This window comes from Mytilus galloprovincialis, chromosome 8, assembly GCF_965363235.1.
Source record: "Mytilus galloprovincialis chromosome 8, xbMytGall1.hap1.1, whole genome shotgun sequence".
Taxonomy (NCBI): domain Eukaryota; kingdom Metazoa; phylum Mollusca; class Bivalvia; order Mytilida; family Mytilidae; genus Mytilus; species Mytilus galloprovincialis.
This window is the reverse complement of record NC_134845.1, coordinates 53,990,159-54,017,660: the sequence shown is the minus strand read 5'-3', so window position 1 is coordinate 54,017,660 and position 27,502 is coordinate 53,990,159. Positions and strand designations below refer to the sequence as shown.

At 31.8% G+C, this 27,502-nt stretch overlaps 1 long non-coding RNA gene across 1 annotated transcript; it reads right to left on the bottom strand.

Annotated features, from left to right (window-relative positions):
* Window positions 1-11,181: 11,181 nt before the first annotated feature.
* Window positions 11,182-13,803, bottom strand: LOC143042221 (uncharacterized). The gene is made up of 3 exons (XR_012967916.1): window positions 13,584-13,803; window positions 12,612-12,678; window positions 11,182-11,243 (listed from the first exon to the last, which is right to left on the bottom strand). It is a non-coding gene; the product is annotated as an uncharacterized LOC143042221 (long non-coding RNA).
* Between the last annotated feature and the right edge of the window lie 13,699 nt (window positions 13,804-27,502).

Genomic DNA, 27,502 nt, shown 5'->3' with positions numbered 1-27,502 from the left:
TTTTGAACATTATGATAAATAAAGATGAATATGCAAGATCCTCATTAACAATTAATGTCGTTTTACATCCCCGGAAATAGAATTTGGTAGCTTTTTTACAGAGTTGACCAAATAATATAATTGATTTATTTACTTAAAAAGTATTTAAAATGCATTCAAAATGAGAGCGTCTTAACTCTTATTCAACAAAATGTAGAATTTCATTAGCTAGTATCTTATTGTATTCGAGACCTCTCCCCTTTTTACATTATACTTTAACATGATCTTTAAGATAAATTTCATGTCAAAATTGTATTCACTTCTTCTGAATGATACATAACGGCTTATAAAAATAAAACAAAGATTTCGCTGTCCCTTCGTAATTTGAATGTGAAAAAAAAATATCAGCAATTCTGGACATTATTCACAAGTAAGCAATTCAGGTCTTTAGAAGGCTATTGTGTCTATGATTCACAAGAAATCAAAGTAAAAGTAATAATATATTTCAATGTTTACCGTTAACGGTAAAATTAAGTGAAGTGAATGAATGAATGAATGCATGAATGAATGAATGAATGAATAAATGAATGAATGAATGAATGAATGAATAAATGAATGAATGAATGAATGAATAAATAAATAAATGAATGAATGAATGAATGAATGAATGAATGAATGAATGAATGAATGTTTTATTACTGTGCAACGTGTACCGTGATGTATATATACAACAAATGCAGGATACTTTGTAGTATAGTATAACATTACATTCAGTTACGATGAACTGCAAAATTAAAAGCAATTGTACTTGACAAACACAAATATCATTGTTTGGACGAATGGCTAACTTAAAGGTTATAAAAAAAAACTCGCAAAAATTAAAAAGTGAATTAATAAGGGAATTTGTCTTTCGATACGATCATATTTCAATTTAATATTTCCTATGCATTTATGTTTACTTCAGTTTGTAACCCGGATTTTTTCTCTCTATCGATTTACGAGTTTCGAAAAGCGGTATACTACTGTTACCTTTATTTATAACAGTTCATTTCAGACAGTCGGAGAATTTGTTGAAAATAATTGGGATATGGAGGTATTGCATTCAGAGAGCCATGTGATGGTAAGAATGATATCAATTGATAAGATTAAATAGTATTGTTTAACACATGCTTATTAGTTCAAGATGTGGTTAAGATATCAAAACAAGCTCAATAAAAAATGGAGTTTCAATCAAAGTTAATTAGTGTTTGAATTCAAGTAAACCAATCGTAATTTCAAACCAAACATCTCAGTAACCCCATGAACATGAACATGAAAAACTGAACGTTTGAAAGAAATGGTGAAAAGTACGATATCCAATGATGAAAATGTCTGAATTGTCATATTGCTATCGTGGAAGTCTTTATATCATTATCAGTGTGTTCTTTGTGCAGGACGCATGTTTCAGGAATGTATTGATATCCAGTGTGCATTTTACTTACTTATCACTAAGTAGTGTTATTACATTCGATTCTGTTATACATACCTTTAGCATCAGTTGAAACCTCCTCTAAATCACTTTCGTGTTTGCCATTTTTGTTATTCCGTATCGGGGTTGCTTCATCGATAACGTTGCTTTTAATTCCAACACCATTTTTGTCGTCTGCTGTAATTGTGGAATTTGTATTGCCAACTCTGTCCTCAATGTCTTTCGGTGGTTTTTCCACTGCATTTGAAAACATAACAGATACGTTGAGTGCACTTACATTTTATACATATTCAGGACAAGCATGTAAATGTGAGTCTATTTTTAACTGCAAGTTTTCTAGAACCGAAACTTTGTCATTTATGCATCTTTTATTTTTGGTTGAAATATGTTTTGGCTTAGCGATTCAGGCAATTTCCATCTACTGAGGTCGATTAGTCATATTGTGCTGTGTAACATTCATTTCTTTGATTAGGGAGGAAGGTAGTTGCTTAATAAAAAAATCAACCACATCAAACAAAATCATTTAAAAATGACTTTTGATATCAGTGACCTGCTTCAGAAAATCTATAATATGCAATACATATTTAACAAAAATGGCCCGTAGTACAATTGAATATCTGAAATTGTGAACCCTCAAATGTAATTTATCTACTGGTGCAATCAGAAACTTTTTGTAAATTATTGATGACCATGAAAAGAACAGTTTATGAGAAATATGTTTGGCATAAGATTTAATGTCAAGAGTTTCCTCGTCGCGCGATGGCTGATGTCATGTAGTTTGAATACGTATCAGACTTATTCTGATTGGAAATAACTAGTTTACAGATCAAGTATCCCAAAAGTTTTTTTTCGACATTCAATAATTTGGAACAATTTTGGGTGTAAATACATGAGGTAATTTGTCCTTCCTTATGTTCCTAACATTATATAAAAAAAATGAACCAGACCCTTTTACTTCATGTGATATTAATGTAACACAAAAATAACGATTATCATATATGTACAGTATAATAGTAAAAAAGGCGTTGTTAGCCTAATATCAAGCATTGAATATAAACAAGGGGAATGTTAGGTTTTAATATCAAGTTGAAAAGCACTGAATTCCCAAAATTCAAAAAAAAACAATTACATACTATACCAATGTATAAGGTCATCTTTGCCTCAGACATATACAGCAGATGTATAGCATAGACTATATTTTAGTGTTATAATATCTACATGTCATTGACGTTTCAATCATACTGAAAGGTATGTTAAGATACAGTCAAGCAGAAAATAGAACAATAACTTTATTATTAAGATTGAATAAGTAGAAGGACACACACATCATAAAAAGGAACTGTATAAGTTCTGAGCTGTTTTTTGTTACTACAATGATTATGCGTGTTCCTAATCGGTTAATAAACCATTCGTGATGACCAGCTGTAAAATTTATGTCAAATGTCTGCAAAGGGAACTTATATTTGTATTATGCAATAGGGTATTGAACTATATTTCTGTTTTTACCTGTAGAGTGTTGTTTTAATCTAATTGGAAAATTCCCATACGTTCGATATCGATGCCAAAGTACAACTGTTACAGCTGGAAATAATAATAAAAAATGAGTTCAATTACAATTAACTTAACATGTAGTCAAATATAGTTGCAAGGACAATCAGTTGTCATTGAATACACTTTTTTGAATTTGTGTTCTATTTTCACATTTCTGAAAAAAATATTTCTCGTTACTAATTCTCAGCAAATGATTGGTCGAAATTAATTTTTGACAATAACTTTCCCTGAGTTTTGCTGAATTTCCTATTGTGACGTCCTTAAAAGAAGCTGACTATACCTGATGACGTCACACATGGGATGTATAAAGGGCACTACTTTCTGTTAATCTCTTGAAATGAAAGATAAAATTCGTTAGAGAAACACATGCTACAATAATAGTGACTGTAACTTGTGTCTACTACGACATGTACGATATATTGCGCTTTTAATATATAAAGTTAATAATCTCGAGTGATGAAATATCGAAACACTTTTGTTGCAAGTTTTGTATTTGCGTTTTGTCTCAAAGACACATCAGGACCGCTCGAATAGAAAAAAAAGTTGAAAGGTCCAAATAAAGTACGATGTAAAAATGGCATTTGAAATGACCTAGTGCATTGTAGTGATAAACCATAAGTAGATGATGTATGATTGCAAGTAAAACAACTGTTCACTGTAGACCAACATGACGTAAATATTAGCAACTGAGGGTTGTCGTACAGACTTTTACAATCCTAGTGTTTGGTGGGGTTCGTGTTGCTTATTCTTTAGTTTTCTATATGGTGTCGTGTGTAATATTGTTTGTCTGTTTGTCTTTTTCATTTTTGGCTAAGACGTTGTCAGTTTATTTTCGATTTATTAGTTTGGCTGCCCCTCTAGTATATTTGTCCTTCTTTACAATTATCAAAACCTATACCGCATAGCAATATATACAAAGTGCCGATGAAATCAAATTCCAAATTAAAAAAAAAACTTATTATTTGTATAAAACAACATACAGACTAAACAAATATACAGTAATACAGGACTGCCTTTGCAGGCTATCTTTATATAACATGTATAATTTTTATTTTCAAATTCAAATTGTGTTCAATCATATTTAATAATCAATCGTATATATAGGGAAAAATTAGCTGGCGTAACTACGATGTCCTCTTTCTGACGAATTAAACAGAAGAACACAAGAACATTAACTTACTCATGATCATCAATAATAGAAACATAGCTAGCAACACAGCTGCAACTGATGCCTCATCATTTTTCACTGAAAATGAAATAAACAAATCCTCCAGTTATTTTAAAAACTCAATATTATTAGAGCATTGTATTTCATAAACTTTTTCTATGAAATTCTGTAAGGAAACATTTGTTTTGTACTTTTATTTAAGTGTTAAAAATAATCATTGGCGATACAGTGACATCATTGATTAATGTGAATGACACATTATTCCAAATATTGACACAGCACTTATATAATTATGTGAATCGAGTATGTATTATATTTCTTCTATGGTAACTTTTTCGGGCAACACTGTTAATGACTTTTCAGTTTGGCATTTTTAACTTCCATCTTATAAACAAAACTAATGTAATGACCGTCATTTTGGTTGGAAATTTAAGGAATCGTATGACTCAAAAATCCTGCAATTTGAAATTATCTGACAAACTATGTGTTCTCATCAGATTTTCACCAATTCCATGGTCCTTGAGGGGATATACAAACTATTTTGATTATATACATTGTGCATACAGGTGGACTATCAAACATATATTTCTCTTTATTTTGATAATATAAAGATATATAGTCATGTAAAGCAAACTCATATTTATCTTACCGCCTATTCATTTCCAGGAATATGTTTGGTTAAAAGCGTCCGCGTGCAATCCGTGTATATTTGATATTAGGTTAGTAGGGAGGCGGGGCTTATCTCATACACGGTTAGTAGGGGAGTTACGTCCCTTTATATTCCATATTAGGTAAGAAGGGAGCGGGGCTTATTTCATACACGGTTAGTAATGGTGTTTATGTCCCTTTATAAAAACAAAACGGTACTGAGAAAAAATCTTAAAGGTTCAAACAAACGAATTTGATGATTAAGATTGAAATAAATTCATAAAACACATTTTAACCTTACAAGTCGTTATTGTTGGCATCTGTTTTTGTAGGATCAATGGAAGTATTTTCTTAATGCTAACAGTATTGAAGACTTGCTCATTTTGAGAATCACTAGTCACTTAATTTCACACGTTAAGATAGTCGGTAAGATAAATTCGTTACATAGTTTGCTAGTGACGTAATACGCTTCGCTCTCACCCCATATGGAATTTACTGACCCCATATATACCGTATTACGTCACGAGCACACTATGTAACTTATAGTATCATGTGTATTACAGAATCGAATTATTTATGGATTTCTTCTAATCGAATTTAGACATATACCATTTTTTTATTTCTTAATTCTTGGAACAACTCGCTATATTTTGTTTTGTCCTGGTGGAAAATTTATGTATATAAATAAAATAAAATTTGAAAGCACATACTTACCTGATAACTAAACGATAATGTACAGTTTAAAACAGATCAAAACGAAGAAAAAACTCTTAATTGTTAAATAAGACTTTGAAAGGTATAAAGTCATTTGATAAACTCAATCAGTCAGTAAGGGCAAAGTTAGATCTAGTGCAATTTATAATTTATCGTACGCATACATAGCCAGACGCTAGCTTCGTCTACAAAAGACCCAACAGTGAAGCTCAGATCAAAACAGTTATAAAGCCATACAAGTAAAAAATCGAAGAGCATCAAGGACTCAAAACTCCAAAAAGTTATGCCAGATACGTTATGGTCATTTATTTTCGTCAACATGAAATTTGTTCAAATGATCTATAATTGATATTAATGTCAAAACCGAAGTGCTGACTACTTTACTGGGGAAACCCTCGGGGACGAAACTTCCACCTGCTATGGCATCAACCCAGTAGTATAAATCGTTATCAAAGGTACCAATATTATAATTTAATACACCAGACGCGCGTTTCGTCTATATAATACCCATCAGTGAAACTCAGATATAAAAACCAAAATCAAAATCAAAAAGACCAATAGCATGTGTTAAGTTAAGTTTACGCTATAGATGCTATATAGATGTTATTCTAACTTTTTGTGTAGCATTCTAATTGGTATCTATATATTACAATCTTTATGGTAAATAGGCTTTTAAGAAGAAAAATAAACGCAATCAACAAAACAAAGTACCACTGCATGATAGTTTCTCCTCTTTTTGTTTGTGCTTAAGAAACGTGAGTTGTTAATTGAAATGAACACTTCGTTCATTGGCGATGGACGTACAGTGACGTGTGTCATTTAATATCTTGTAGATAGTTGTATCATTACAGTCATTACATGTCTTATATTCTTAAAACTACCTTTAATATTTAGGTCACCATTACAAAATGTGTCGTTTAATCATTGAATAAACATATTGTGTCCTATTCACCAATTTGCACTTATAATTTGATTCATATCCCATCAACGCACCATCTACCGAACCCTAGAGTACACACAACTGCGAAAATGTAAAATGTAATACAATTAGAAGAGTTTGTATAACCGAAAATTAGTAAAACAAAAAAAACCATACAAAGACAATGAAATTAAATCCATTTCTGATAGAGATAAATATTGCTGCATTTATACTGACAAAGTTTAACTGATAACCTAAAATTTCAAAAAAACAATATCCGTAGTGAGAAACAAAATAACTGCAAAAGTGACCTGGTGGTATTTACGAAAATTAAAAGTCTACACAGAGTAATGTCAAAACAAGATTGTAATAGCAACACAGGTACGTTCACAAATCACTTCATCAGATGTGTATATTAATAATAAACGTAGATTAAAAGAACCACACATTTCAAGTAATTCACATAATAAAAGTAAACATTAAAGTTTGCTATTATATTTTCTTTTGATCTCTTTCGGATTTGCCTTTTACATTTTAATCATACTAAATCAATTGCCACATCCTTATTATACAAATAACACTAAGAAGTAAATTTAACATGCATTTTTCAAGCACACATTTATCATGATTTTAATACAATTAGAAGAGTTTGTATAACCGAAAATTAGTAAAACAAAAAAACCATACAAAGACAATGAAATTAAATCCATTTCTGATAGAGATTCCCTATGGATGCAATGACAAAATTGATGGTGTAGGTATTTTATCTAGTCCCAGGTGTAGTACTGTCAATACATTAAAATTATTTAATACTTCTGCTCGACGAAATAGAAGTCATGGTCACAGAAAATATATACCACCTGCTGTACACACCGTGACAATTGATAGTCTATTATCGTCTGTTCAAAAACCTTTAGGAATTCATCATATTAGAACTAAATTATACTCCATTCCATTGTCAAAACTTTCTTTACTATTTCAAGATGCCAAAAATACTTCCGTTACTGATTCTCGTTCTGTTTTGTATAGATTAGTTGCAATTATCATGGACATTGCTAACCATAGACTATTCAAACCCGTATTGACTACATCCAATAGTGAGGAAAAACGTTACTTTTTTAAGGTAGAATTCGCCAATAAAGGTTTAGATGCTATAAATATTGGCAATATTTTCCATCAAAAATCTGTACAAAAAACTATACCTGATTACTTCAAAAATAAAGCTACACCTGTTATTTCTTATACTTACACCAAGTCTATTGCATCAAAGATTTTCAACCACAAGAGAGTTTTAGAGGCTTTTAACCTCAAAGATACAAAATCCAAGCCTCCGGATTGCTCATGTGCATCTTCTCAATACAATTATAGTCCAGCTGGTCATATTATTACTGGTGACCTTGGTATTGTTACCAATGAACAACTAAGAGAGTTGCTAGCCAAGGGACCAAAGTATAGAATCCCCCAGCCCATCAACTGGAAAAAGAATTTCAAGTTACTGATGGATGCAGTTGAGGACTATGCAAGAAAATGGGTAAAGCGCGAACCAGACGAACCCGAACTGGACACTTTGTCTGAATGGATCAAAGCTATTCGATCATGCATTCAGAGGCGCATACAAAAACTACGATGTAATATGAGTACTAGAGTTTCTAACCCTTTCAAGAATCCGGAGGTTGTGGATGCTTTATCCTCTTTGCATGACAAATATGTCGTTGTTCCGGCAGATAAAGCCTCCAATAATATCGTCTTCATATGTAAAAAACATTATTTGCAATGTCTCACTACAGAGCTTGGAATTGATAAAACTACTGGTAATCCTACATATTCTTTAACATCATTTACCAAGGATGAAATTTTACAAAATCATAAATCTGTCCTTCTTTCTTTTGGTATCAACATCAAAGAAAACGAAGAAAACTTGCCCTCATTATACTGGATACCTAAATTACACAAAACTCCATATAAAGAACGATACATAGCTGGGTCTTCAAAATGTTCGACTAAACACCTTTCTAAAGTATTGACTACTATTCTTTCTACAGTTAAAGATGGGCTGCAAAAATATTGTGAGGAGATATATTCTACCAGTGGTGTTAACCAGATGTGGATTCTCAAAAATTCGAAAGATCTACTGCTTAACCTTCGATCACAATCTTTGCAATTTTGCAGCAACATAAAAACTTTTGATTTTTCTACGCTATATACTACTATTCCCCATGCTCAGTTGAAAGATCGACTTCACCATCTCATAAAACAGAGCTTTTTCTATAAAAATGGGAATCGTAGATACAAATTTCTTGTTTTGGGATACAATAATTCATATTTTGTAAAGAATCACACTGAATCTTCCAGAAAATATACTGAAGATGATATTATTAAAATGCTGGACTTTTTGATCGACAATATATTTGTTGAGTTTGGAGGATTTATATTTCAACAGACAGTCGGTATTCCAATGGGTACTAATTGTGCACCCCTGCTGGCTGATTTGTTTTTGTATTCGTATGAAGCAGAATTTATTCAGAACCTTCTAAAAGACAAAAAGAAAAAGCACCTTGCGAAATTCTTTAATTTTACTTTCCGATATATTGATGATGTTTTATCATTGAACAACCCATACTTCAGCCAATACTTACATCTCATATATCCTAGTGAACTTGAAATTAAGGATACTACTGATACTAGAAGGACTGCTTCATACCTTGATCTTTTCCTCAATATTGACGTAGATGGACGACTTCACACGAAAATCTATGATAAACGGGACGATTTCAACTTCCCAATTATCAATTTCCCATTTCTTAGCAGTAACATACCCTCTGCCCCTTCGTATGGTGTTTACATATCACAATTGATACGTTATTCACGTGCTTGTTCACACTATACGGACTTCATATACAGGAGTGTGCTCCTTACGCAGAAACTGCTCCAACAAAGTTATGAGGAGGACAGATTAAAATTGACACTCCGTAAATTTTATGGACACCATCACGAATTGGTGGACCCAAATGATGTCTCTTTAACCAAACTAGCTAAGGACATTTTTACCACATGGTAGATTGTGGCTTGTCATTATGTCGTCTAATCTTTTAATTACCAAACGTGACTTATTCCCGATTGTGACTGTTTTGCTGAATGTGAATTCGTATTACTATAAGACGTGTTTCTGTACTTGTTTATCCCAAATTCATGTATTTAGTTTACATGTTTAATGTTATATTTGTAATTCTCATTTTGTCAAATGTGTTGACGTCTTTTTATTATATTTAGGTGTTACGGATGGAAAAATTAATCACCGCCTTTATTTATTATATTTAATTTCGTACGATTAATTACGTTTGAAGTTGGATTCATAACAAACTGGACTTATATATATTACAGTTAATTGCTATTAATAAGTATTGCAATATGCATTTTGTTTTAATAAATTATCAGTATTTAGTTCTAATATAATCTTTAAGCAATCCTAATTCTATCTCACTTTTAAATTATAGTTTTTCATGTGTGACGTCATGATGTTTCTAAATTTCATAAATTCAAATGTGGCATAACGTTTGCCTTTTCGCCATCGTATGTGACGTCATTTTTTTTAATTGCGTTGACGCCTGGACTGATTCGGGTGTGTCTATGCTGTATTGAACTTGGCATCATGTATTCGGGTTTAGTTTTCTGTAATAAGTTAATACTTCAGTTTCATTATGAATATATCTTTCACATGCATTTGTTCAAATTTACTGTTTGCAATACTAGTAGCATGAATCGTTCTATATAAAAGTGTTCTTATCCCGGGCATAAAAACAATGCCGTATTTGGCAAAACCTTTTCAACTTTTGATCTTCAATGCTGTACAACTTTGTACTTTTTTCAATTTCGATCTTTTATATCTGGGCGTTATGTATTCGGGTTTAGTTTTCTGTAATTAGTTAATACTTTAGTTTCATTATGTATATCTCTTTCATATTCATTTGATAAAATTTACTGTTTGCAATAGCATGAATTGTTCTATATAATAAGAATGTTCTTATCCCGGGCATACAAACAATGCCGTATTTGGCAAAACCTTTTCAACTTTTGATCTTCAGTGCTGTACAACTTTGTACTTTTTTCACTTTCGATCTTTTATATCTGGGCGTCACTATTGAGTCTTGTGTGGACTAGACGCGTTTTTGGCGTATTGAATTTTAAACCTGATGCTTTTTGTTATCTATTAATCATGCTTTTCTTTGTCTAATATGGTCTCCTTTTTATTTGTATTGTAGTCCTGTAATATTATGTTGTCATTTCAATGTTATATTTAACTTTGCCATTAAAGTGCGAGGTTTGGCATGCCATAAAACCAGGTTCAACCCACCACTTTTATTCCCCTTTAAAAGTGTCCTGTACCAAGTCAAGAAGATGGCCATTGTTATAATATTGTTCGTTTCTGTGTGTGTGTTGCATTTTAACGTTGAGTCGTTTGTGTTTTCTCTTATTTTTTAGATAAGACGTGGCACGGTACTTGTCTATCCCAAATTCATGTATTTGGTTTTGATGTTATATTTGTTATTCTCGTGGTGTTTTGTCTATTGCTTGGTCCGTTTCTGTGTGTGTTGCGTTTCGGTGTTGTGTCGTTGTTCTCCTCTTATATTTAATGCGTTTCCCTCGGTTTTAGTTTGTTACCCCGATTTTGTTTTTTGTCCATGGATTTATGAGTTTTGAACAGCGGTATACTACTGTTGCCTTTATTTAACCTACCTGGTATATTAGACCAATCAGATTGATTAAGAGTCGATGTTATTTTGATAACTCCAGGCAACCTAGTATAAATAATACATATACTTTTAGCGCAAACACACTAGTTTCTAAATATCTTTTTTTTAATATTATTAGTTCAGAGTGAGACATTCTCAATACTGTTTAAGAAGTTGTTTTTGAAAGTCTTGTCTGTCTTCTTGCAATCACAAAGGTAAAATTAACAAAAATAACAGGAAATAATTTCATAACTCAAACTTTGAACTGTTTTATTTACTTTTTGTATCGCAATGTATTAAAAACTATTAGTTTTAGTTCTTGGTATATTTCTCATCTGTACAATTTTTAGAATTCAATATACTTGTTATAGACGGTTGATAACATGTCTATTTAATAAGCCTGTATTATTGAAACAAAATGTGGTGTCCTGTGCTATCGTTAGTAAGGGATTGAACTGTATTCATGGCACGTAGTGTTGCCATTTAAGCGATATGTTTTCAACATTGCCATAAAAGCCATAAAGTTCAACTTATCATTTTTCTTGACATGCTATGTACCAAGACATGAATCTGGTAGTTATTTCTTCATAAGAAAATGCTGTACCAAGTTAGGAATATGGCAGTTGTTATCCATTCGTTCAATATGTTTACGCTTTTTATTTTCTATGTGATTAAGGACTCTCTAATTTTGTTACAGTTGAGTGATTTTGGTGTTCAGTTATTTTCTCTTATCATGCTTATTGTTGACCTTTTTCCATTGTTTTAGTTTTTATCCCCGATTTCTTCTCTCTTATTCGATTAATGATTTGTGGATGTTTGATATACTTATGCTGCCTTAATCTATATATGATTAATGTATCTTTAAGCCAATATAAAGGGTAGTTTTAAAGCATCTGTAATTCATAAAAATAATAAAGCGGGAAGTAACCATACATAAATACAACTACTTTATTTACAGGTCAAGAAAATATATGATGTGTTACCTTTCCAGAGGAACCATTTATTTTAAACTGAATATGGATATAGAGCTTCACATCAGTAAAAAAGCATTTCTCGATATAAACCTGTGCATATACTAGTACTCTATATTCTCATTTAAAATTTACTATTAAATAGCACGGATACAATTTGGTATCTGCAGAAAGTAATTGATTACTTAACTGTTTTTACGAATAGTTAAACAACAATATAAGATGCAAACAAATTAGCATCAATATCTATCACATTTTCAACAATTGGCATATACAGCATGACAAAAACGAAGCCCCTGATAGCCAGTTGTAATTTAATACTTTACTTCCATATTAAGCCCGTGCTAGGTAAGCCTATGTATATCTTGTTGTAAAGGATAGTTTGTGGATCTGAGATGAAAAATGATTATGAAGCTTGTTCATCATTATTGTGGAGCAGCACAAGTACGACAAAAACACTTACATGTCAAGGGCAATTGGTTTGCAGTTAAATGAAGATTTCCACTCATTCTTTTTAATACACTCATAATCTGTAAAATACGAATGAACTAAATCAATTTTGAGTTAAAATAATTGGATGATATTCGAAAGCAAATACAGCGTACAGTTTGCATAAAAGTGCAACTTGTGTCATATTTGTTTACAATTATAAGCTATATGTAATATAGAACACATGTTTCATGTTTTGGGATTGGAATACAGAAAGTTATTTCATATGATTTTCATACACATGGAAATACGTAGTAAAATATGTATGAAGCATAAGTTATACTGATATTGACTCCCTTAACATACGTTATATTATTTTTTGTAGCTAACGTTTTTGATTCATCTATGTATACTCCGAAAGAGCAGATCATAAATTTCTTACACAATATCATTTAATGCATTCTAGCAACCAGTTTGTTTTACGTGAAAGAGGGACTGTCCCGACAATTCATTTCCATCCGATTATAGAGGTGTGCCTTTTATACTAAGTGCAAACTTTGATTTTTGAAATTAATTAAGTTAGTTTCAAATTAATCAGGATAAAAACTTCTAATTAGTTGTTTTAAAAGTTAACTCAAGGACAGACAATATGATGTGTAACAGAAGAACACAAATGACCTTTATCTGGGTTGATACGACTTTAATGACACGGATGGTACAGAGCAATTTGATAGTTTTCAAAATACATTACAGAACTGAAACTTATTGATAAGAAGGTTGTATGACTCAAATTCAAATAAGGTGAGATTGATCTTTCCAAAGAGACGTTCTGCATTTACTGATGATTCTTAATAATTTTAGAAAATTATTATTTATTTGAAAATAAAAAAGGTTCAATATTTTATCGACTTATTCATGTACGTTCTAAGTGTTCCTGATTTACCCAAACAAATCTGAACGACATTACTTTCAGGAGATATAATCATAAACATATCTACTTGCATACCTGGTGACAACATTTCATCAGAGGAACATAGCTTAAGGTAACATGAACAATCTTCTTCTGACGGATCACAATAACATCGGCGATTTGGCCTTACGACAAAATCATAACCTCTGGTATAATCACAGCGGCATATCCTATTCTTTTTCAATGTGCCATTATTTGAATATACTTGTCCTTCCTCGTTGCAGAAAGATTTTTTGTAAATACAACGACTATTCCCGGAAGAAATGAATTGAAAAGGTTGATAAAATTCATCGTCACAGTCAGCTCCTTGCAACGTTCCATGGACAGAACCAGCTACTATAAGTTTTTGTACTGCATGACATTTATAATACAATACATTAATAATACTAATACATTGATATATAGTAACTTGACGTTGCAAATAAAACGCTCGCACGTAAGGATAACATGTGAGGTGTCTTTCTTATATTACTTTTATTTCAATAAAATAAGGTATTTTGTACAAATGCGGTTCTAATCCAATCTTAACTCTAGACATCAGAGCAGTATTGAACAAGGAGTTTAAGCCCAGTTGTTTAAGAACAATATTTTGTTTACTTTTAAAATTTCGATCAATAAACACATGAAACATAGAATCCTTGGCCGCTTTCAGAAAATGTTATTTATAGATTACAATCAGTTTATTCATTTGATTCTGTCAACAAGTTATACGTGCTACTGTAATACATTCCAAGTATTGTTCATGATTTGCTGAATTTATTTCTGATTCAAACTTTTTTCAAGGATTTTCAGTACATACGATATGTTCATTTCTTATACTTAGAAGATGTGATCGTGTTCCCTTAATCATATATCATTTTGTTCAAATATTTTTTATTTATTTTAACATATCATTAATTAACCATAAGGGATCGCCAGCACGCACGTGTATACTTTTATCTTATGAATCCTTATGAATTTAAGAATAGGTTAGTTATATAACATATATGATACAGACACATTTACAAATTAATGATATCAAATAACACATTACCTGGTGCTTCGAAGTCTGGATTCTTTCTACAAAATTCGGTATAGTTATGTTTATTCTGATCATACAAACAAAAATAATTTTCACCAAAATGACAAAGAGATTCTGATCTGTATGTCCATTGTGCCGTATCAGGACATTTCAAGCTATACAAAGCTTCGGACAACTGGTATAACAGCATAATCTGAAATAAAGTGTTCACAGAATACAGTTGAGCCTGAATCATATCATAACCTACATCTTAACATTGACAATGCAGGTTAGAATCCCGTAACCTTTGCCCGAATACGACTCATCAAGTTAGATTAATTACTTTTGTCATGGCATTAGCAATACGACAGATTTCACATTTAAAGCTGGATCTGCTTTACCTTTGGGAGCAATTACGATAACTCCCAGTTCATTGTGGGGTTTGTGTTGCTCAGTCTTTAGTTTTCTCAGTTTTGTTTTGTGTATTTTGTCTGTTTATTTGTCTTTTTCTGTTTTAGCCACGGCGTTATCTGTTTATATTTCATATAAGAGTTTGAATGTTCCTAAGGTGTCTGGTGCTCCTCTTTTATAAGGAAACAATATATATCAAATTCTTATTCAAATTGCGTGTATGACAATTTATATTGAAGTTATCTCTGAACGAAGTTAACTTTTCACATGTTGTCCTTTTAACACGTTACTTGTGACCAAGTATCATTTTAAAAACAGACATTTGTTTAAATTGATCTGTCTAGTCGTGCAAGACCCTTAAGGGTAGTTAAGGTAGTTAAAAACCACCCGTATTCTATGTTTGAAACATGAGTTGGAACTAAACAAGACTTAACTAAAATTATTAGTTTGATATCTCATTTTGGAGGTAATACACATGTTTAACAATAACAACAAAATAACATATGACGTTTACATTTTTATGGATTGAATAACAAAACGAGTATGTTTTTATCATTATCAGAAAATCACTCTCTGTTGTTTTAAGTAGAATACAAAAGACATACAATACATATTTTATATTTCCACTCAAAACTGGAAAAAACTAGAGTTGAAATGTCATATTGTAAACGACATGTATCATTATAGATTATTCGACTTTTCTGTTATATAAAATCTAAAATGCAACACTAGTGCGATGCAACAAAAACATATTGTATCAGTGAACCAATTCGTGATTGTTATTGTAAATCTTAATAAATATGTGAATGAAATCAACAATGTATCAGTGTTTGCGTCTGGGTTTTTTTTCTGGATCTAGCTGCATTTGTTGTGTTTGTTTTCCAGAAACATACAATATGTAGATTAACTGAACTGTTTGCACCTTTAAGGTTTAATCAAACTTGCATTGTTTTATTAAGATAATAGACAATATCACTATTGTACCCTTTCGTAATATTAAAGCGTGAATTGTATTATTAAATATTAAAATGTTTATTACAATTTTATCAGAATTTCTATAGTTCGCCGTTTTGCATTATTTCTAATTAATTGAGTGTGAATATCAGCATATCGAACATTGCCAAAGTGATAAGTTCTACAGAATTTCAATCAGTATTGTAGTTATAAAGAAATGTAGAACATTATTGTTTTCAAACATGTTTTTGATTTATGTTTAATAAATCTACCAGGGTCCTTATAATTTGATTCCATTTCAGTTTTTTTCTTTATTTTCTCTTTGAAATAACATAGTCTATCGAGTTGTTCTTCTTAGAAGACAAAAACGTCGATTCTTTCATACATGTAACTTCCTGTTTATTTAGGTGAGAAAAGTAAGGACCTTTTTATTAAAGCTTTATATTCAATTAACCTAAATAAACTGGGGATAGATCATAACAATATTCACACGTTATACGATTAGTATCACTTATATAAGTCATAATAATCATGCATATATACTTGACAATAGGGCATTTGAGTTCTGTTTCATTTAAGATATTTTCAGTGAACGAATCCACAATAAAATATGTTTTATTAATATTCCAATACATAATATACTACACATGTATATAAATATATATTTATACATAGATGGATTTATTAAATGTCATGAGTATATAACATAACTTTATCAGTTTACACGTTCAATAATGCTGGATCATGCGGATATTATGTTATATTCACAAGTACTTTCGTGGTTAACAACATTCATCAGGTGCTGGTGAGTATGTGCAACTAAGTAGATATAGAAAGATGTGGACTTGGGACAGGTAAAAACAATAGCAGCTGGTTAAACGTTTTAATGATACCAAACCTTAACCCTACTCTGAAACAATATTGCATAACAATCGGAATAGCTTAACTCAATCAAAAGATGTAGAAACACAAATCAACATATACTTAACTAATAATTTGAGCTATAATACAATGTAAATAAACAATTAATAAAAATGAGGGATTAATAATAAAGTAAAAGTTTGATACCTCTGTGAAATGCTAAACAATTTGCGAAAAACATCAAATTTTTTACGCCATTTGATAAATCATAAATATACACAGGTAAATTAAAATAATGTTGTTGTTTAGTAAACTTCTTCTTCTGTCTGTATAAAAGAGGGACGAAAGATACCAAAGGGACAGTCATACTCATAAATCTAAAATAAACTGACAACACCGTGGTTAAAAATGAAAAAGACAAACAGACAAACCATAGTACACATGACACAACATAGAAAACTAAAGATTAAACAACACGAACCCCACCAAAAACTAGGGGTGATCTAAGGTGCTCCGAAAGTGTTAGCAGATCTTGCTTCACATGTGACACTCGTCGTGTTGCTTATGTGATAACAAATGGAAGGGAAGGGGATTGCAGTTACGACGTAAGAAACATATTTGATATCCTATGTGAAACGGTTATTCCATAACGGTCAACCAACTCGTGATAGCGTCCGTGAAATTTACGAAGGGATAATTTCGACTTCACCATTCGAACCTCTTGGTTTAATAGCTTATTTTTGAGCAGCAACCCTCTATCAATAAAATTTTGTTTATGAATACCAACTGAAGATATTTCTCGTATATCAATAAAACTTATAAAAAAAATGGTACATGTGTTGAGAATGTCAACAATAAATCTATGAAGTAAGTGCCAGATAAAACTTGTTTTTCACGTACAGGTGCTGGAAGTGTGGCGTATATACAGTTTAAAAGAAGAAAGGAAATAATTTTGATGTACATAGTACTAATTAAAGAAGTGAATTAAAGGCTGTAGATGCATAAATACATATCTACTTACAAGAAAAATCTTGTTGACATGCATCTTTAAGTTTTTCAACATCATTCTGAATGCTGGAAAAATAAAACCATAATAATTTGACAAAGCTACTAAAAGGCGATAGGCAGTTCATGTCTCACTGATTACACATGTTAAATGTCAAAAGCAGTTGTGATTATCGGCGATAATCATTGTTTCCAGTGATTAAACAAAGCGGTTATCATCATTACTTTTTGTTTTATAGTGGCAATGCATTAGACCTTAGTTGTAACAAAATTCTATCTGCAGAAAATGTGTGAAGCTATTTTTAATTATAGATCTCTTGCAGCAGCTATAAATTGTTAAACATCAGTGATCAACTCAAATATGTTGCTTTGTTGTTAATCATGTTTAATTAATGTTATGAAAAATAATCAGTAATTGGTTGTTCAAGAAATAAACATATCAGTAACCAATAGTTTTAAGATCATTTAACACATTAAATATGCATGAAAAAATTATAATGCAGATTGATTGGAACACCTTCAAACAATTTGTAATCACATATTGGCAATACATTTGCCAATCACGTGATTATTAAAACACAGTATACGATCTCTTACAATCCAAAACATATAATATTTTTTGAATAATTAAGTTGCTTTTTTCAACAAAACATATTGTTTGTCATAAACATAAATACCTTTTTGATTTATTTCATTTAATTTGTAATTTTTAGGAAAATGAGCAAACTCCAATGTGTTCTTTTGTAAAAGGGTGAATGTGTAAAGATCCTTAATCATAATGTTGAACCATTTTACCAGATATGCTTATTGTTTTCAAATATTTGCTTTTCAAAAAGATTTAAAACCCGCCACATTATTTATGTATGTGCCGGTCCCATGCCAGGAGCCTGTAATTCAGTGGTTGTCGTTTGTTTATGTGTTACATATTTGTTTTTCGTTCATTTTTTTACCTAAATAAGGCCGTTAGTTTTCTCGTTTGAATTGTTTTACATTGTCGTATCGGGGCCTTTTTATAGCTGACTATGCGGTATGGGCTTTGCTCATTGTTGAAGGCCGTATGGTGACCTATAGTTGTTAATGTCTGTGTCATTTTGGTCTTTTGTTGATAGTTGTCTCATTGGCAATCATACCACATTTTCTTTTTTATATATTGTTCCTATTTCATTGTACAGTCATATTGATTTATTAATTTATTAATAAACAGTTAATGTTTGATAAATCGCATAGATGAGGTTACCCTCAGTCGGGTGCTGTAAACCGATATAATAATCTTCGGCACCCTCAATATGACAGTGACACTGTTTTACTTAATCAAGATCTATTTGGAGAACTTTTAAAATTTAGCGAAGTCCTTTTGAACAAATATTTGCTGTTTAATTTCCAGTGGTACAATTACAACGAAAACAAACGTCAAACACATATACCAGGTTTTGTTTGCACGAAACCCAACTGGAATATAGGTTGTGAAGTAAGAACAAGCAATGACAATTTTGATATCGGTAAAATGTTACAAATATAAAATTAATTACTATTGGATCCATTTAGTTAATTATTAATATTATTTATAATATTTATATAACGCATTATCTAAATAAAATTACCCTTAGCGCTTAAAGTGGTACATTTTGTACCTAACACTACAGGGAGATAACTCTGTAAAATCAACTAAACGTTTTAATTGCGTTGTGTTGTTAAGGGAATAGTAAGCTTCTCAATGATCAAAATAAGTGTTTGTCAAACTGCTATATAACCTGTGCAAGTTTTATGATAAAACGGTTGGTTCAATTTTTTTCAAATTTTTATATTTTTGTCAAAGGGTCAAAGTAAATACTTTGTCACAATTTTAAGAAAATTAAACGAGCCAAATTATTTTTTGTTAAAGTGTTGGGTACCACCTTAACATAAAACAATCAATGCAGTTAAAAAAAAAAGGTGTTAAACATTAAAACAATCAATGCAATAAGAATGAAATAAAATTTTAAAACATATTAAAAAAAAGGAACAGAAAAGTTAAAAAATAAATAATCATAATCAAAACGCATATTATACTACAACGAAAAGAACAAAGTTAAAAAGCCATTGTCAGTATAAAAAGTTAAATGTAATCACTGAAAGCGAGTCTAAAATAATTGGTTTACAAATTTTTCTTAAAAAGTTCGATTAAGTGTTCATGTCTTAGATGGCTAGGAAGATTGTTCAGAAGCTCGCCGTAGCTTTGTCGAAACGTCTTTCTTCATAGATTTTGGTTCGTACACGAGGTTGTATAAGCTACATGGCATTTTCCGATCTAAGAGATCTTGATGGTTGATAGGCATTAATGAGTTCCTCAAGATAGACGGGCGCTAGGCCATGCAGGATTTTGAAAGTATACAAAAGAGGTTTATATTGTATTCGGTACTGCACCGGGATCCAATGAAGAGACACAAGAACTGGTGTTATATGATCATGTTTCTTGGTACGTGTAACGAGCCTGGCTGCCGCATTCTGTACTCGCTGTAACTTATTGACTAAGCTGGTATTTACTCCATAAAGCAGAGCGTTTCCGTTGTCTAGACGTGACGTGACGAGCGATCAGACAAAAGTTTTACAGGCATCCTCAGTGATATATTGCCGAAATCTACCAATGTTTATAATTTGAAAGAAGCACGACTTCGTGATGCCATTGACCTGCTTTTCCATGTTTAATGTTCTATAAAAATAAACACCAAGATTTTTGACCACAGATTCATTGCTTACTTTTGATCCATCAAATAACAGATGACAATTCGAAAATTTCTTTACACGATTTTTTGGTGAAAACAAGATCAGTTCCGTTTTGTTTTGGTTCAGTTTTAGCATGTTTAGGCACATCCATTTACTAATGTCAGCTAAACAAGTCTCTAGACGGGAAGATATGTTGTCCCAATTATCGAGTGGTTTGATAACTAGGTAGACTTGCGTGTCATCAGCATACCCATGATAGCTAAAGTTGTGTCGCCGACATATTTCACTGATCGGTTTTGCGAAAATACAATACAATCGGGGTCCCAATACTGAACCTTGTAGAACGCCATATTTAAAGTTTATTACATCTGACAATATGGAGCCAACTGCTACGCGTTGAGTTCGACTTTCAAGATAGGATCTCATCCATGACAGCGCTGAACCAGTTATGCCGTAAGAGTATTCTAACCGATTGATCAGGATGGAATAGTCGATAGTGTCGAATGCAGCGGATATATCGAGCATAACAATTACCGAACAACAGTTATTATCAAGTGCCAATACTATATCATGGTGAACCCGTAGTAGAGCCGTTTCTGTTGAATGACAAGCACGATATGCTGACTGCATGTTGTCGAAAAGTGAGTTTGCTTCAAGATACTGTTCGAACACACCTTTTCCAAGATCTTTGAGGTAAAAGGCAAGTTCGAAACGGGACGATAGTTTTTTTAACTTATCAGCGTCAAGACCGAGCTTTTTCAACAAAGGTCTTAAAACCGCTTACTTGTAAGATGCAGGAACTTGCGATTCTGTCATTGAAGTGTTTACTATCTTGGTTATGATAGGAAGTAAGCTGTCGAGACATGATTTTAAGAGGTAAGTAGAAATTGGGTCGAGTTTGCATGACTTTACTGGAGCTCTTTTGATAGTCTTTCGAACTTCTTCAGTTGACGCTGGGGAAAGCGAAGTAAGCGGATTTCCGTCGAATTTTACATCGGCCTCAAGAGCATTATCAACTGCTGTTGATGTTTAGTTCGAATTACTCAGGTTGTTGCGAATTGTGTCTATTTTCCCAACAAAGAATTCACCAAATCTATTGGATAGTGCATGTTCGTCCTGGTGTGATGGTAGTACAGTTTCTGTTTTATTTCCCATGAGATTGTTCGTAAGTTTGTGCAGCTGTTTTTGGTCGTTTCCAATTTCTAGGATTTTGTTAGAAAAGTACTCATTTTTACATTTCAAGAGCAGTATGTTTGATTGTACAATTTTGTCCCTATAAATCTGTTTGTGCACCTCTAAATTTGTTTTACGCATTTGTCTCTCAGCTTTTCGGCGCTCTCTTTTTTCTGAATGAAATTCATCGGTATACCACTGCGTGTTAGGTCTTAGCAAAATGTCTTTTGTTTGTAATGGAGCATGTTTATCGATGATAATTTGAACTTCAGAGTTATATACCTTCACCAGTTCATCTGATGATCCTTCCGGATTACAAAGAACGGCGGAATTATTCAAGTCAGTGATAAGATCTTTGACTACAATGTCACGATATTTACGAAATGTCACTGTTTTGCGCTGTTTTGGTGGTTTAGCGATGTTAATTTGTGACGAAATTGCTAGATGATCGCCATAAGGTTTGCCTTTGTTATCACAGAGATGTGGGTCCTGAATTGAAGGTATCTCACTCAACATAGAACTGTTATGACTACATCGAGGGTATGACCATGTACATGTGTTTTACCGGTGACATGTTGCGAGAGTCCATGTTCCTCGAGCGTTTCTAGAAATTTATGTGCATCGTTATCCGTCGGATCGTCTAGATAAAAGTTTAGATCTCCTGTTATAACAAGTTCTTCTGAAACAACAACAGTACGATTAAGAAACCGTGACCATTACTCAAAGAAGATTAAATTTCGGAATTTGTTCGCTTTCGATGGAGGTGGACGATATATCACGCATAATCGAAGGTGTTGATTTTTTGTAGCAATTTTACACTCCAATTGTTCGAAATGGGTAGAATGACAATCGTTTTTAACTACCTTTACATCAAGATATGATTTGTAGACAACAGCTAGACCGCCACCTCTTTAGTCTTTTCGTGATACCTGATGTATATCGGATCCGTCTGGAATAAGCTCAGAAGTCACGAGTTTGTCAATTGTAGTACCAAGCAAAGTTTCTTATAAAGCAAGTAAATCCACATTATTTGACTGTATGAAATCGCACAGTGAGACAGTTTTTGTCTTTACTGATCTACAGTTCGGTGAAAATAACGACAAACACTTGTTGTTGTTATTAATTGCTTTTGGGATGTTATCAAAATTTAATAAATTCGGTACAGAAGTCAGTTTGTTTTAAGGTATCCGAGGCTTTATAATAGATGAAATGGATGATATTGGTTGATTTGATGAAGTTGGTATTTCACTGGTTTGAAATGCTAATTGACTTAAATTATTGATATTCACTCCATGTTGCTTTTGTTTCAGTATAAAATATCTACTTGAACTTACCAAAGTACGAATGGAACGAACAACCGTCCACCTCAAGTTTCACGTTGGTTGTACTGTAGTAAATCGTCCACGGCAGGTTGATTACTGTTTTGTTTAGTATCGTAGCTAAAAATAGCCTTCTTGAAAGAAATGAGTTTAGAGTTTCTATTGCATTCACCCAGATATTACCATCTAAAGGATGTAGTTGTGTGAGGTTAGGTAACAAATGATAAATCAAGGATTTAAAATTGATACATTAAGCCTGTAGAGCATTCGTTTAGGATGAAAATAAGCTAAAATAATGATAGGTCATGGACCTCCTTTGCGGGATATTTGAAATTTAAGATATGGCGGGAAAAGGCTGATTCGGACTTTTACCTTACATTTGCATTTGTATTATTTGGGTCTCAAAACAAAAGAAAAAGGAAAACCAAAAATCTTCTAAAATCTTGGTAAATGACCTTTCATGAGCCATTGAGTCTTATGGGAAAAAATAAATAAGTGTCATGGGGCAAAATATGTTACCTTGTATTGTTTGGAAAAACACCAAGGAGTCCGAACAGTTGACATGAATTCAAAAACCTCACTTAAGTGCATGTACTTCCTTAAACTGTATATTTTGGCATATAACTACATTCACAGTTAAAACTATAACTATATTCAATTCTTTATTACGTTAAACAATATAGTTTATCAGTATTGTATGTTAGAATATGATAATGAGAAAACACACAGTATAACATATATAAAGAGAAAATAAAAGACAATGAATGTTGACAGATTAAAACAAATACCAATGAATACATTTGACACAATTCTAAAACCAAAAACTTTAACCTGAAGTGGGACGAACGGACGGACAGACGAACGAACGAACGGACGAACAGACGGAAGGACGCACAGACAAGAAAACATAATGCCCCTCTACTATGGTAGGTGGGGCATAAAAACATTTTTAGTTACATAGTGTGTTAGTAATGTAATAAAATATATACGGGGTCAGTAAATTCCATATGTTGTGAGAGCGAAGCTTGAACCCCATATGGAATTTACCGACCCGTATATATCGTATTGGATCACTTTTCTACTATATAATGAATTTATCTTACTAGCTATCTTCATTTGTTGAGTTTGGATATGAGTTGTCTCATTTACAATTATATCATATCTTCTTACTTTATATTAAAGTATTCGAGCGTTCAGTTTTAAAACCCTACTTCCATTGGTCTGCACAAAAAAATGAATAATGTCGACAATAACAATTTGATATTAACAACCTTGATATAACAATTTACAGAACTTTTAATGCATTTAAATAATCAATATTGCCAGAGTCGAAACTTCACTATTAACCGTGTATTGAAATAAGTCACGCCTCCCTACTAATCTTATATGGAATATGCACAGTCTACACGCGGAAGCTTTAAACCAATCATATTCCTTGAAATGTATAGGAGGTAAGATAATAATTTGTTCAGTGCTAGTGATCTAATACAATATATGGGGGTCAGTAAATTACATAACGTGTGAGAGCGAAGCTCGAATTCCCTTATTGAATTTATTAACCCCATATATACCGTATAAGGTAACTTGCACCTTTTGTAACGAATTTGTCTTACCGACTATCTTAACATGTTGTATTTGGTATTTATACTTATGGCTTATGAAAATGATCAAGTCTTCAAAATAGTAATAGGAACTTTCTTTCATTGGTGTATACTAAAATAAATGCCAACAATAACAACTTATTAGGTTTATCGTCGGTTAAAGATATGTCTGGCGTATAGAATTATAATCCTGGTACTTTTGATAACTATCCTAAACACCGTGTTGTTTGAATAAAGGAACATATCAGCACTACTAACCATGCATTGCAATTAACTCCGTCTACTTACCTAATATGGAATATACATGGTCTCCACGTGGTTGCTTCTAACCAATGATATTCATAAAAACGATTTTAGTAATCATGGTAATGTGTGTTTTCTTAATTAACCCTTTAACAACAAAGCACAATGAAAGATTGCATTTTTTCTGCGTAGTATGTCTTTAAAATCGATATTTGACAATATACATGACATACGGGATGATAATTTAAAATTGATATTGAATTAAATTACAACTGAGATTTGTTACAAAGGTTATAAAGTGTACTTTTTATTAAAAATGCAGTTCTGAAAAGTTGAAGAGTCATTAAACTGAAACATATTGCCCATGTAATAATTTCTAGCATGTAAAAGGGTATTTAAGACAATCTATAACCTAAATAAACATGATAAAAGAGAAAAAAGAGAAAAACAATTCGTTTGAAACCACTCATAAATGTCAGATAAACATAATAAATAATTTCCCGTTTCAATATGTGAATGACAGTGTCTTATTTATATGACATGTAGTTTTGAAAACTTTCTTTACTTGTACCTCACCATGACACTAACTACATTATTTATAATCATACAGAAATATGTCGGTTACTAATTTTACTTTCACTCCTAACGCTATGAATTTCAGAAAATCAGTAATCAGCTTCTTAGTTAACTTAACAATCATTTGTGTATAAACAATATTTTCATATTAAAATCCATAGTTCTAATCAAATCATTTGAAAATTAAAAGCAGTTTAATAATTATTGCATTTAAATCCATCGAATAGTTTACGTATCTATGATAGGCAAAATTAAAACTGGTAATAGCATGCACTTAATTAGTATCTGACTGTCATCAAATTTGAAAATTACCTACACCTTATATGTAAACCATTTAATACAAAAAAACTAAACTTGTAAAAACACTTACCTACGTTGCAGCTTTGGCAAGGTTACTTTTGGGGGCGTATTTACCTGTATCGATTAAAGTTCAATCGTCTGATTATGATTTCACCTGTTTTGTACGACTGATAATTAATATCATACACAATGTACAAGTAATAACTTTTTTTAAAAGCTTGTATTATACGTGTTACAGATTTTAACATTATAAATGGAATTTTGGTTTATAATTTATCCTTTTAGAATAGTCATTCGCATATAAACTGTAGTGTGCTAGAGACAATGTCAATGTAATGTTTTAGTTTTAAACTTTCTTTAAGGCGGAATGTGTTGACACTGTAAATGGTTCAGTTACTAAATCATTCATATATCTAAAAAGTCAGAATTATAATTAAGAAATAATAAATAGTGTTATGGTTTATGCTATTACAAACTTGAGTAGGCATTACATTTGTCGATATTTTACACTAAGCGTATCCGAGGTGCAAATTAGGGTCAAATGTCATGTCTACCTATATATAGAAGCATAGAGCATGACCTGAAGGGATGATTTCGATTTTAATTGGAGGAACCGGTAAATCGTAAAGATCGAAGAGTGCAAAAATATCTAACAAATGTTCGGCTGCCCGCGTTTAATCTTCATGATATAAGTACATTGCATTTTCACGTTTACATGTTATAAGTTTCAAAACTAATAACAGGGTAAATATATGTTGCTTGCATAACATTATATATAATTTATTTTATGTGAGCTGCGAAACAGTACATTGTATTAAAATACGAATGTCTCAAATATAAGTTATGCCGTTAAAAACACGACCCAAGTTGCAAAGCAAAATAAGGATGTCATAACCAAATTTGAAACTGATTTTTTTTAGCTCATTTTAATAATCAATGATTCGGTTACTTATAGTATAGAATAGGTTGTGCAATATGAATGGTTGGAAGGTCTACATGTACGTTATTGAGACAGCATAGATTTCCAAGATTTCATCAGATTTGAAGTTAAAGCAAAGGTAAAATTCTAGAACGTCATCTTTACATTTGACCTTGACCTAAATTTAAAAGTCATAAACTAAAACCTCAAAACATAAGAACACGAAGTCCGTGTGGCATATGGTTAATGACGTTAAATTTAAGAGAACAAAAAATCAATGAAAATTCCATTTAGATGTAACCTTTGACCAACATTAATATGTCACGACAAGACGCAATTTTCAATTTTGTTGAATTGTTTGTATAAATCTTATACGGTTTTGGGTTAAAAGTTGGGTAAAAGTACTACACAAGAACAAACTATAAAAATCAGTTGACAAAGGCGTAACTCATCAGGTGGATATATACTAGTATACAAATACTTAACATATTAATACACATCAGAACAATATTCAATGATCTAATTACAGTGTTGAATTGGTAACCTTTTAGAATAAGTTTATTTAAAGAATCGATTAGTTTACTAGGATCGTTTCTAAATGTCTGGTCACGGTAAACAACATTTCTGCAAATATGAGGATGTGCTTACCCGTTTGAAATAAGTTTTCTTCAGGTACAACCCAAATTCAAAACCACATCTTTATATATATGGAACAATTTCATAAAGGTTTTAAGTAATTTGTGGTAACAAAATTCCAGGATTAATACATAAATTACTTTCGTTAAAATAAAAAAAAAAATTAAAACAACCACGGGCATAGTGAACGAGTTGTTGAAATATAAGCACCTTAAACGTATTTCAAACACTCCATTCTTTTAAAGGCCTTATTT